General features: G+C 37.7%; 1 pseudogene; it reads left to right on the top strand.

Annotated features, from left to right (window-relative positions):
• Window positions 1–1,552: 1,552 nt before the first annotated feature.
• Window positions 1,553–3,013, top strand: LOC102747805 (glycoprotein-N-acetylgalactosamine 3-beta-galactosyltransferase 1 pseudogene; annotated as a pseudogene).
• Window positions 3,014–12,071: the final 9,058 nt, after the last annotated feature.

Below are 12,071 nucleotides of genomic sequence, written 5' to 3' on the forward strand. Positions count from 1 at the left end.
TACAAAATAAATCATTACACTGTATGCCATAAAATTATACATTATGTATCAATTATGTCCCAACCTGGGAAGAAAAAAAGATGCTTCTTCCATCCAATTTCACAATACAAAATGATGAGTCATGCATGAAAAAGTATTCACTTTTAATTTATTCACTAGAGAATAAAGTAATTTGGGGAAATCTAATCAAATGAACCCCCAAGACAGGAAAGGAGACAGGTCAAAACACGCAATTAATAATTCTTTAAGAGTAGATTCCATTTCCAATGTGATCTAACATCTGCTCCAATATCCACTCTAAAGGTGTTGGGCTAAATACATTTTTAAACCATTTTTTTCTAATTTCCTTTAAAGCATTTAGATGTGAGGATCAAACTGAGGAAAAAATACACTCAATTACTGTTCTGATGTTGGTGCTTTGTAGTCTCTCAGCCTAATGAAATCCCATAATATTTTACTACCTCAGCGGGTTTACAAGTGTCACCTCAGATTTACATTTTCTAGAATATTTTCTGCCTCTTCTTCTGAATTATTAGGAAATCTTTGCTGTTAACCTGTTCATTTTAAGGTTAATTAGAGATCACATCTTTCTGAGGGTCTGGCAAAATGCACACGTGTTACCAGGGCAACTAGCCCACAGATTGTTGCATGTACATACAGCTTCTTGAGGCTATGGGGGGAGTAAAGAATTCAACCATGCAGCTTCCACAGTTCTAAGCTCAGTTGAGTCTAGTTTGATCTATAGAGTACTAAATAGAGAAACACTGAAAGGAAAATTCTAATAAATTGAAGCTACAATTACAGTAGTTTAATTACACAGTTAAATTTAAAAATATTAATCAGGACCTTGCAGTAATGGCTGTATGATGTCTGCACTTCCTCATTTATAAATGCATGTGCATGTGTCCTTTGAGGATAGAGACCATGTTGAATCAATTTGGATCTCCAAATCCCTTCCAAAACCAGGCACACAGTAAGTACTCAACAAGTACACAAAGGGAGCCTTCTAAGTAAGGTTCATCTCTAGCAGGATGTACAGGGACTGAGCAGTTACAAGATGATAACAAATCACAGACTGGATGCAGATCACCCAACTCACAGTAAACTCCCAGGGGCCATTTCTAGGGAATGACTACCCAGGCACCTATTTCCTACTTTTGGGCAACATAGTCTTCCCACCCTGAATCGTGCAATCTGAATAAGAACTAACTTCATCTCACAGTACTTGGTTGAAGCCTAAATCTGTGACAGAACTCAAAGTCCATCCCAAGGACTTTTCAAATGGAAATGAAGATAGAAAACTTTTGGGCTTTCACCTCTTTGCAGTGGAAGAGAAGGAAATCACCAACTATAGAGAAACAGACATAAGTTGAGAGAAAAGTAGTGCTATAGCTTCTGGTTCTGACCATCAGTAATAGTCCTGTCCTTCCAATTTCATGAACCATCAAGTTCACCTCTTGGCCCACTTAATCAATTTGAGTTTCTATCACCTGTCCACAAAAGAGCCCTGACTCGGGGCGGGGGGTGGGGGGGTGGGGGGGGGTGAGCTGGGTCCACCTCCGCCGCCGCCAGGGAATGATCTGGGCAGCAGCGAGCAGCCCCAGCCAGCAGCCGCAAGCCACTTCTGCGGGTACTGGGAGGAGCTAAGGTTGCCAGTCTCCAGTCGTCCCCCTCTCCGCCCCCCAGGAAGGGCGATAGTGAGCCGCGGCTGATGTCAGAAATACACATTCGGGAAATGGCCTCTAAACCTTGGCTGGATTTTTTAACCTTCCTTTGTGATCAGCAGTTGGATTTGTTTTATGTTCTCAGCTATTTAGTATTTTGTTGGGATAACAGAGTGATACCCAGCCTAATATTCTTCATAATGATCCTCATGCTAGGCACTCAGATGATAATGGACAAAGTCATCTAGAAGGACAGATGAACTTCAATGCAGATTCTAGCCAACATAAAGATGAGAACACAGACATCGCTGAAAACCTCTATCGAAAGGTTAAAATTCTTTGCTGGGTTATGACAGAGCCTCAAAATCTAGAGAAAAAGGCCAAAAACGTCAAAGCTACATGGGCCCAGCATTGTAATAAAGTGTTGTTTATGAGTTCAGAAGAAAATAAAGACTTCCCTGCTGTGGGATTAAAAACCAGAGAAGGCAGAGACCAACTATACTGGAAAACAATTAAAGCTTTTCAGTATGTTCATGATCATCATTTAGAAGATGCTGATTGGTTTATGAAAGCAGATGATGATACATAGGTTATACTGGATAATTTGAGATGGCTACTCTCAAAATACAACCCTGAAGAACCCATTTACTTTGGAAGAAGATTTAAGCCCTGTGTAAAGCAGGGCTACATGAGTGGAGGAGCAGGATATGTACTAAGCAAAGAAGCCTTGAAGAGATTTGTTGATGCATTTAAAACAGACAAATGTACACATAGTTCCTCCATCGAAGACTTAGCATTGGGCAAATGCATGGAAATTATAAATATAGAAGCGGGAGATTCCAGAAGTACCGTTGGAAAAGAAACTTTTCATCCCTTTGTACCAGAACACCACTTAATCAAGGGTTATCTACCTAGAACATTTTGGTATTGGAATTATAACTATTATCCTCCTGTAGAGGGTCCTGGTTGCTGTTCTGATCTTGCTGTTTCTTTTCACTATGTTGATCCTACAACTATATATGAGTTAGAATACCTCATTTATCATCTTCGTCCATATGGTTATTTATACAGATATCAACCTGCCTTACCAGAGAATATACTAAAAGAAATAAGTCAAGCATACAAAAATGAAGACCCAAAAGTAAAATGAGAACTCTTGAAAGAAAAACATAAATGAAGAGGTAAAATGTCTAGCATTGCACTGAAGAACGTCTACATTTCTGATACAGAACACTGGAATCCCAGTGAGGAATTCTTTCTAAGTGAACATTCCATATTAGAAATCTTTCATATGAATGACTGTAAACTGAAGCTTTAAGTGAGCTGTGAAGTCTGTTAAAATGTGTTTTGATACAGTCATATATATATATATGTGTGTGAAAAACTTGTGCTTTTAAAATGTGGCCAGGCAGAGGGACTAGAAACGAGATTTTTGTTTTCTATTCTTGACCACATGTATTATTTTCAGTGAGAAACTAGAACATTTAAATTTTCTAAAACTACACTGCACATATTAATAACACAGATGATGCTAAATAGATCTGCCTTAAAGAAAATTTTAGAAGGAAACAGTGTTGCTTAATGTTATTTATAAACTCAAGGCATGAGCAGTATGATGTAAATGAACCAAACCACCCCCCTCCCGCCGCACACACTCATACATGCAGGTTTTGTCTAATGAAAATTTCCTGTGACTGTAATTGGCAGTATTTCTTCCAGACAAGGTAAAATAAGAATGGCACTTATCCTAAAGTGCATTAATAAAACCGCATTTTGAAATTAAAAAAAAAAAAAAAGAGCCCTGACTCACACAATGAGTGATCCCTCCTAACTGAGAAGACCTGGAAATGCTCAGGCTGGAGGAGCGGGTGAGGTGAGGGAGGGGATTGTGTTTGGAAAGATCACCTGTGTTGCTTGATTGGTATATGTTCTTTTTTTTAGTAATACCTTAGTGGAAGCCAGAGAATGTCGATATCCCACCCCCTCCCAAAAGCACATGGATAATTTTCTCATCAGAAGTATCATTTCTATGGGGCACCTGGGTGGCTCAGTCAGTTAAGCATCCGATTCTTGATTTCGGCTCAGGTCATGATCTCTGAGTCATGAGATTGAGCCCAACATCAGGCTCCATGCTCAGTGGGGAGTCTGCTCTCCCTCTGCCCCTCCCCACCCCCCCGATAAATAAATAAATAAATAAATAAATAAATAAATAAATAAATCTTTACCAAAAAAAAAAGGTATCAGCTTTTAACAAATGAGGCATCTGGGTCAGCTGAGAAAATTATCCTCTATCAATTTCCCAAGAAAAATAAGATACCATAGAGTAGACTAGAATCCCTGTAGACTAAATTGGCCCGTTATCCTTCTAAGGCCTCAATAATTAGTTCTCACAAAGACAGTTACTCATCACCAGGGCCTACCTGAGTGAGATCATGGTTCTACTGTACCTTCAAGAAACAGCACTGCCCAATGAGCCTTCACAGCGTGATTCCTCCCTAACCCTCTCCAGCCTGGGTCTGGCACATTCCGTCACTCTTTCCCCAAAGTTAATATATTAACTCTCTATCTGTCAGCACCTCCATTTTGCCCTGCCCCTCCTCAGGTAACTATGCTATTTTCCAGCTAACTTTGATAATGACAATTGTGCAGCATTGATATACAATAAACAATTAAACTGTCATGTTTAGAAAAAAAAGAGGTTCAAAGGCAAGATTTTCTGTGCATCACCAGGATACAAAATGCCAAAACTGATTCAGGAACAGTCTTTAGATGCTGAATATGAAAAGGGGTTAGTCTAACACTTTAATGGTGATATTAAAAAACAAAGTAGGTATTGTTACTATTGGCAGCCAATCAAATGTGTGGGGAAGTGGGATATCAAAATATCATTGCCTCATAATCTTTTACAGAAATGAGGACTGTGGTATACATCCAAAATTTCTTCCCATTCTTTGTAATATATAAAGTTTTAATTTTTTCATTTTCTTTTCTTCTTTTTTTTCTTACTCTTTTATCTAAGGTATATTATCGTGTTTTACTTAATAATTTAGTCCATGTTATAGAAAAATCAAGACAGTACCATGATGAAACTAAAGGAGAAATGCTATAAGCTAAAGGCACTGGATATGAAATTGGATGTAAAGACCAATGAGATTTTATGTTGCCTTGCTTTTAGAGAGAGGGTACATCAGGTCTTATTTGTTCAAGAGTTTGTAGCATTAAGTTAGGTTGGAGCATTTGGTCATTGCTCTTGTTGATCTTGTTTGAAAATTCAGAAAATAGAAAAGAGGGTATATTGATGTTGCACAGCCAGGGGGAAACTTGTGGACATTTTTCATGCTTGGATTCACTAGTACTTTCTAAAGCTCTTCTTATGTTTGGAGAGTCTGCCATATTCTGAGTCCATGCCAGAAACTCATTTCCCCAGTTGTCCCTGCAGTCAGAGTCCAGGCATACAATTTGTCTATGACACTCAGAATCACTACTGCAAATCTTCAGTTCAGATGCAATGTGCAGAAACAGGTATCTCATACGATCTGCTCCAGTAAGGTGAGAGCAGCTCTACCCAGCTGCAGAAATAATGCTGACAGAGGTTCAGTGATATACTTTACAGTACCTATCACTGGTGGCAGCCACGAGATCTCTAAGAGAACAGCCCTGTAGTATGATATGAATGTTGTTTTCAACTGTGTAGCATCCAAGTCTGATTCTCTGTCTCTCCAAGATATCCTGTGAACTACCTAATATCTTTAATAAATTATTTTTTCTGCTTAAATTAGCTATGTGTCCTTACCTAGGATCCCAAGAATACAGAGCCTAAGGCAAAAGCTGATATACTACTAATTTATTATTTGTGCTCTTATGAAGTCAGCACAATTGCAACGTTTCAGCTTATTAAAAAAAGAGAGACTAAAAAAAATGTTAGCAGTGGGGTTTTTTTTATTTGTGTTGTGGAGCTGTGGTAAATTTTTTTTCCTAGTTTCTTCTTGATACTCTTCAAGTTATTCTTCATTTCTTTGGTATTAAACATGAATTTCTTTCATAATCTTAATGATAAATATTTCCAAATGTTAAAATGAAAGGAAAGCAAGTCCCTGAGATCTGTAATAAGGGAAGAGCAGAATATAACCAATCTCAGATGACAACTCATTCTGGGGATTAACAGTAGAAAAGCTACGAGCAATTTGCCAGCAATTGAATGAGTGAATGAGTAAGAAAATAGACAAATGAATGGATGATATGGATGAATGGATGCATGCATGGTGGAGGAGTATTCCAATAACGACTTTTTGTTTCAAAGACTTAATTATCAGAGTGTTTCCAAAACAGGAATTCCCTTTCCATTGAGTCTCCTTTCTCATTCCTCTCCAAGCGAGGTAACTGGACTCCCCATTGCCTGCAGCCAATAGAAGGGTCATTCCCACCAACCTTTATCTCCACCCATATATTAAAACCACACATACACACCCATAACCCAAGTAGTAGCTCCCCAACCCGCAGGTGCTGCACAATAACCCCCAGGAGTGAAATTCCCTTTAACGGGTCAGTATTTCAATAACTTGCATAGCCCTGAACTTGATATTGGGTCATTACCTTCTCCTTACACACCACTGTTGCTGAGCCAGCACTGAGATAAGCATTTTTCCCATACTTCTTTGTGTCCATAACAACCACATAAATATATTTTTATAAAGGAAAGTTTGATTAAAATATCATAATACTGAAATTTTTAATATTTGAATTTAATTATTAAAAGATTTGTAAATTTTATCTTGAAGAGGTTTTACTCCACAAAAGTATCAAACCATACAGGTAATGAATACTATAGTTCCTGGTCCTTAATACACAGAGCACAAATAAGATTCTGAAGAATAAAATAAATTTCTTTCAGTTCAGAGCACTCTTTTTTATTTTTTTTCCAAGGGAAACAGATTTATATCGTGTCTCATAAGCCAAGAAATTTAGGGTGAGGTGGGTTCAATAAAACTTCATTTAAAATCAGATTTACACATGGAAACTCTCTTACTTTCATTGGTGGATTAACATTGGTGTAATATCAGGCAAGAGAGTTCACTGGGCTATAATTTTAAGACCCTTCAATACCTTTGGCAGATATCAAATAATAGCCTTTTTAAAGACAATTCTACTTACTTGAATTAAGGGAAGAACTAGAAAATAACATAACTGCAACCTCTAGAAAAAGACTTTTAAAATGCTCTCCTTTACTAGGACAAAAAACTCAAAAAAAAGAAATACAAAGCTAATTCTATAAAATGTGACCTAAATCAACATAAAACTCTTCTAAGTAGAAAAGTTAGAAAGAAAGGGGGAGAGGGAAGGGGATAGAAGGGAGGAAGGAAAGAAGGAAAGGGGGAAAGGGAGGGAGGGAGGGAGGGAGGAAGGAAGGAAGGAAATTCTGAAGTAATATGACCTAGGGAGCTCCTCAAATACAATAAAGAACAGTTACTTAATAAACAGGTATTTATTAAAGCACCTCAATTTATATAGAAGTATTTGTATTATGTATTAAATAAAAGCTACAGACTCTGCCTTTAAGAATTTTACAATCCAATAGAAGGGATAAACCCTAGGGCATATAGTTCAATAAAAGCATGAGTGCACGTGTGTGTGTATGTGTGTGTGTGTGCATATGTGTGTGAAAAGTAAAGCTTCCCACCCCATTCTTCACAAATCCACCCCTAAAAAGGGAATGACCTAAGAAAGGATGTTTTTATGACCTTCATGAGTTGTCCACCTTAAAGCTGGTCCTCTGTGGTTGCAGTTTCTAATCTTCGCTCCCACTGCTTTCCACATTTGACTCAACTGTTTTATGTTTATAATACCTGGGCTTTCAACCACTTCTACTGATGCCTTTAATTTTTCTCATTTCACTTTCTCACTCCTACTCCTACTACAATTTTGTCCAAGAGTTTAAAAGGGGCTGATTATACCCATGGCTTCTTTGGAGACAGCAGCTTTAAAGCTCAGATAAGTTGGAGTTATCAGGGTCCACCTTTGCCACCACATAGAGAGTAACTAAAAGTGATGACATCAGGAGGAGGGTAGAACAGAGAGCCAAGCCAAGCCAAGCCAAAACAAACAAACAAACAAACAAACAAAAATAAAACACCCTTTTATTTTATTTTATTTTTTATTTTTTATTTCAACCCTTTTTATTATAAAGGATACAGAAAGCCACACTCTTGAAATCACCATGCAAGTCAAGAAATAAAAAATTGCCAGTGATCTCAGAAGCCCCTCCATTTTGATATGCCCTGTCCATATCTCAAACCCCACTTCCCAAAACTCCCAAAAAAGTAACTGTTGTCCTGACTTTTACAACAATCACTTCCTCATGATTTTGTAGTTTTACCACTCAAATGTTCAACCCAAGCCACTATAGTTCATTCTAATCCATTAAAATTTATTGTTGCCCATCTCTTTAAGCTACATGTTCTCCCCCACCCCCTTCTTTTTAGCTTTAAAAATTATCTGTGAAGAACTCGGGGTATTTGACCTGCCTAGTTTGCCAATCTGGAGTTTGCTGACTTCGTTCGCATTCATGGCGCAGTTCAACATATTCCTCTGTCCTGCAATTTCCAGAGATTGGCAACTAGATTCCGAGACTTGATCAGACTGGAGTCTTTGGTAAGACTGTAGTTGTTGTTGTTGTTGTTGTTGTTTTTAATCAGGTGAAACATAATATCTGGTTGTCTCTTTTTATTATGACAGAAGCAGGTATTGAGCTCATGCCTCATCGTGGAAGCAGCCATTTATCTTTTGTTTCTTTTAGTGGGAACTGTTGTTTGAAGACCTCATCTTTGGCATTAGGAATATCATAGCTCCTGAGCGGCTCATTGTTTTTGGACCTAACCAGGTCTCTCCCCATATGCATGAATTCACACTGGCACTTTAAATTCAAATTCAGGACAATGGAGTTTTGTTTTATATTGGTTTTTATTTAATCTTTCCTATATTACATCTATATGCCCTCTCCTTCACAGAGGATCCTGGTTCTCGAGGGCACTGGGCATACTAGAATTAGACTATCCCATTTATTTTATCCCAAATTGCACACACAATGGTCTCCAAATACCAATAGAAATAACACCAATAATTGCAAAGACTGTTAAAAACTTCTTTGATGGGTGCTCTCCCCATTCATCCATTCATCTTTCCAGGTGTATTATATATTCACTGTGAGAGCACACACCCAATACATACCACACTCTCTTTTTAAATCTCATGTAGTATTAGCTCTATAAGTAAACCACATATTTACTCTTCACCACCAACGCTTATGTCAATGTCAATGTCTCTTTATTCCTTTTGGTCTCTGAAGTAGAAATCTGCAGTAGATTCTTCAAGAAGGACTCAGGGGAATAAAAGAACTCAGAGTTTTTGCACATTAGTAATAGTTTGTACATTTTATATTTAAAAGTCGGTATTCTTGGACATTGATAAGGAAAATCTGTGTCCTAAGGTGGCCGACTGAGCCAGTGGGAGAGTCCCAGTCCTTGCCCCGGGGCCCTTCCGGGTTCTTCTCCTTGCTCTGCTTCCCGCGCACACCAATCCGGGTTCTTCTCCCTGCCCCACTTCGCGCACGCACCAAAAGTGCCAAGTATGCGGAAGTAGAAGTGTATGAATTGCCCCCTTTGTGCTTGGGGCTCAGATCTTTGGAGCCCACTCTCCTCTGAGCCCGCCAGCATTAAATAAATCTCTTATCCTCCAAGATCTCCGGGTGCCACTTGGTTCTTCCATCGGGCGATCCACTCCAGGTTCTGTAACAATATAATATCCTTAGCTCACTTTTTTTTCTCTTTGATATCTTAAATATGTTACTCCACTTTCTCTGGCATATGGTATCACTGTTGCAAATGCGATAATAATCTAATCATTTCCTTTATTAGTTGTTTGCTGTTTTTGCCTCAAAACACAAAGATGTTTTGTTTTGATCTAATTTAAGGTCCAGTAATTTTACTACAATATGTCTTGGTATTGGTCATTTGGAGGTCAGTATTTTCAGGTACATGGGCTACTCTTTCAATATGAAGTCTCAAATGTTGTTTTTGTTTTTGTTTTATCTCAAAAGAGTTTTCTAGAATTACACTTCTAAGTAATCATTCTGTTCCTTTGCTTTGGGTTGTTGTTTTTGTTGTTGTTGTTGTTTTTCAGGGACTCCTTTTATCTGTATGTCAGATCTTCTTTCTCCATTTTCAATATCTGTGACTTTGTCTCTTTTTTTATTCCTGTCAGATTTTTAAAATTTTCTTCCTTTATACACCCTTTCTCTTAAGGTACTGTTTATTTGCTTTTGTGTTGCCTCTAGTTTAGTCTTCATTGCTAAAAAGATTTTTAAAAAGAGTTTTTATTTCTAATTCTTATATAAGTTCTATTACCACATCACCTCGTTTCTGAGTTTTTCAAATTCTGACTTTCATGTGTTATTTCCTTTTCTTGATATCATGTTTTGAAATAGGTGGTCACTGTTTTAATTTATTCTGTGGGCATATCATTCTGATGTGCTTTGGTTTTTACAGAAATGTTTTTCTTATTCTTATTTTCTTCTAATAACTTTGTACGAAATTTGACAAACTTGATACTTTTTGGTCACTCATTTTATGTGAAATTAGTTTTCCTGAACCTTTAGAAAGATGAAAGTTTCAGGATAGCTTTTCTACCTTCCCAGAGGCCCTTCTTCTGATGTTTCTTTATGATGCTCAGAAACATGGTGGCTTGCTTTTCGCAGTTACTGGCACTGTTCTTTCCTCCACTTTTTTCTAGATCTCTCTTCTGTCTCAATTGTCTCTATCCTGCTTGACTTGTTTTGATTCTATTCCAAGAAGTGTCTCCTCAGAGTGAGGCCCTATTGTGGCAGAGAATACTTGCAGGTCAGTTTCAAGAGTGAATCTAAGGGCTAGACAGTTCCAGATCCTTCCAGACTTGCCATGGCTCCCCTCCACTCACCCGGTACTGGTTTGGACAAAACCCCTCTCAGCTTTAGCTGCTGCTCTCAGATTGGTCTGCTGCACTTTGTAGTGAATTTCTGTGGGGTTTTGGTTCTGCTCTTCACTGCTACATGCTCTATTGCTTCCTTCTGCTCTCTCCCACATGGATGTAGACACTGTGCAGGTTGTGAGTCACGTGATTTGTTCTCACCATCTTTTGTGTTTGTGGGGATAGCTTGTCATCAAGTTTTGTGGTAAATATTGTCAATAGGTTATTAATGTGGCTATCTAGATCCTCTATTTTTATCTGGGGTTATGGAGATATTCACAGCAATGCCTTCACTTGCTGCCATATTCCTAGGATCACTTAAACTATTTTAACAGGGTATGTGCCATTTGCAGCCAAAGAAGTATTGACTCGTACAGTCCTCAATAATTTATCTCATTAAAAGCTACCTTAAGTACACGAACATCAAGTCATTAAATTAAAAGAAAACAGCATAATGATAATTTTAAGTGAGTATAGTTAAGTAGCGTCCTAGTTGATTGATTCTAAATGATTGGCTAAAAGTGTTTGACATAAGCTTTTTTGTTACCTAAATTCCTTTTATGGTCTTTAGTCTTTTAGTGGGTGATCCTAACTGTTTTAAAGAAAATGTCTAGCAGCAGATTTGCAAGTTTAACATAAGACTTATGCCCTAGTCCTATTAATCAATAGATTTGGGAACACAAATTCAAACTATGTTTAATTAATTCCCTTATATAATTGCTTGCAGAACCTTTTTCATCTATTGACTAAACAAAAGGAAATAAACAGAAACCTTACTCTAATACTATCCCCAGAGTCAATGCTACAGACAAAATAACTTTATTAAAAAAAGTATTCAGTAAGTGAACCCCCTCAGACAAGTTTCAAAATTGAACAGCTTTACATTTAGCTATATAGTACATGACGAGTTTTTTGTACAAAGTATGAACTGATTTTGAAAATTATTAACCATGTTAATGAGGAAATGCATATCCCTCTGGTTCTGTTTTATTAAATTATCAGTTATGGCAGGGCACCTGGGTGACTTGGTTAGGCGTCCGACTCTTGGTTTCGGCTTAGGTCATAATTTCAGGGTCCAGAGATCAAGCCCCGCATCGGGGTCTCCACTCAGCAGGGAATCTGCTTGAAGATTCTGTCCCTCTGCCCCTCCCCCCACTCATGCACACACTGTCTCTCAAATAAATAAATAAATCTTTTTTAAAAAATTATCAGTTATGGCTACTTGAAATAAGAAATTCAATTATCCTAAGGTCAAGGGCTCCTGCCTAATTGATCTCTTCTCAATGGGCCCAAAATGGCTACCACTACTATTTGTAAAGAAAAACTGCTTGTACAGTGAAAACTTATAAGCCTCCATCATCTCAAAATCAGAAACATCTGAATAATATTACTAGGTAAGATTGAGAGCAA

The sequence above is a fragment of the Leptonychotes weddellii genome, chromosome 3, assembly GCF_054177405.1.
Source record: "Leptonychotes weddellii isolate Sample4059 chromosome 3, ASM5417740v2, whole genome shotgun sequence".
Classification (NCBI taxonomy): domain Eukaryota; kingdom Metazoa; phylum Chordata; class Mammalia; order Carnivora; family Phocidae; genus Leptonychotes; species Leptonychotes weddellii.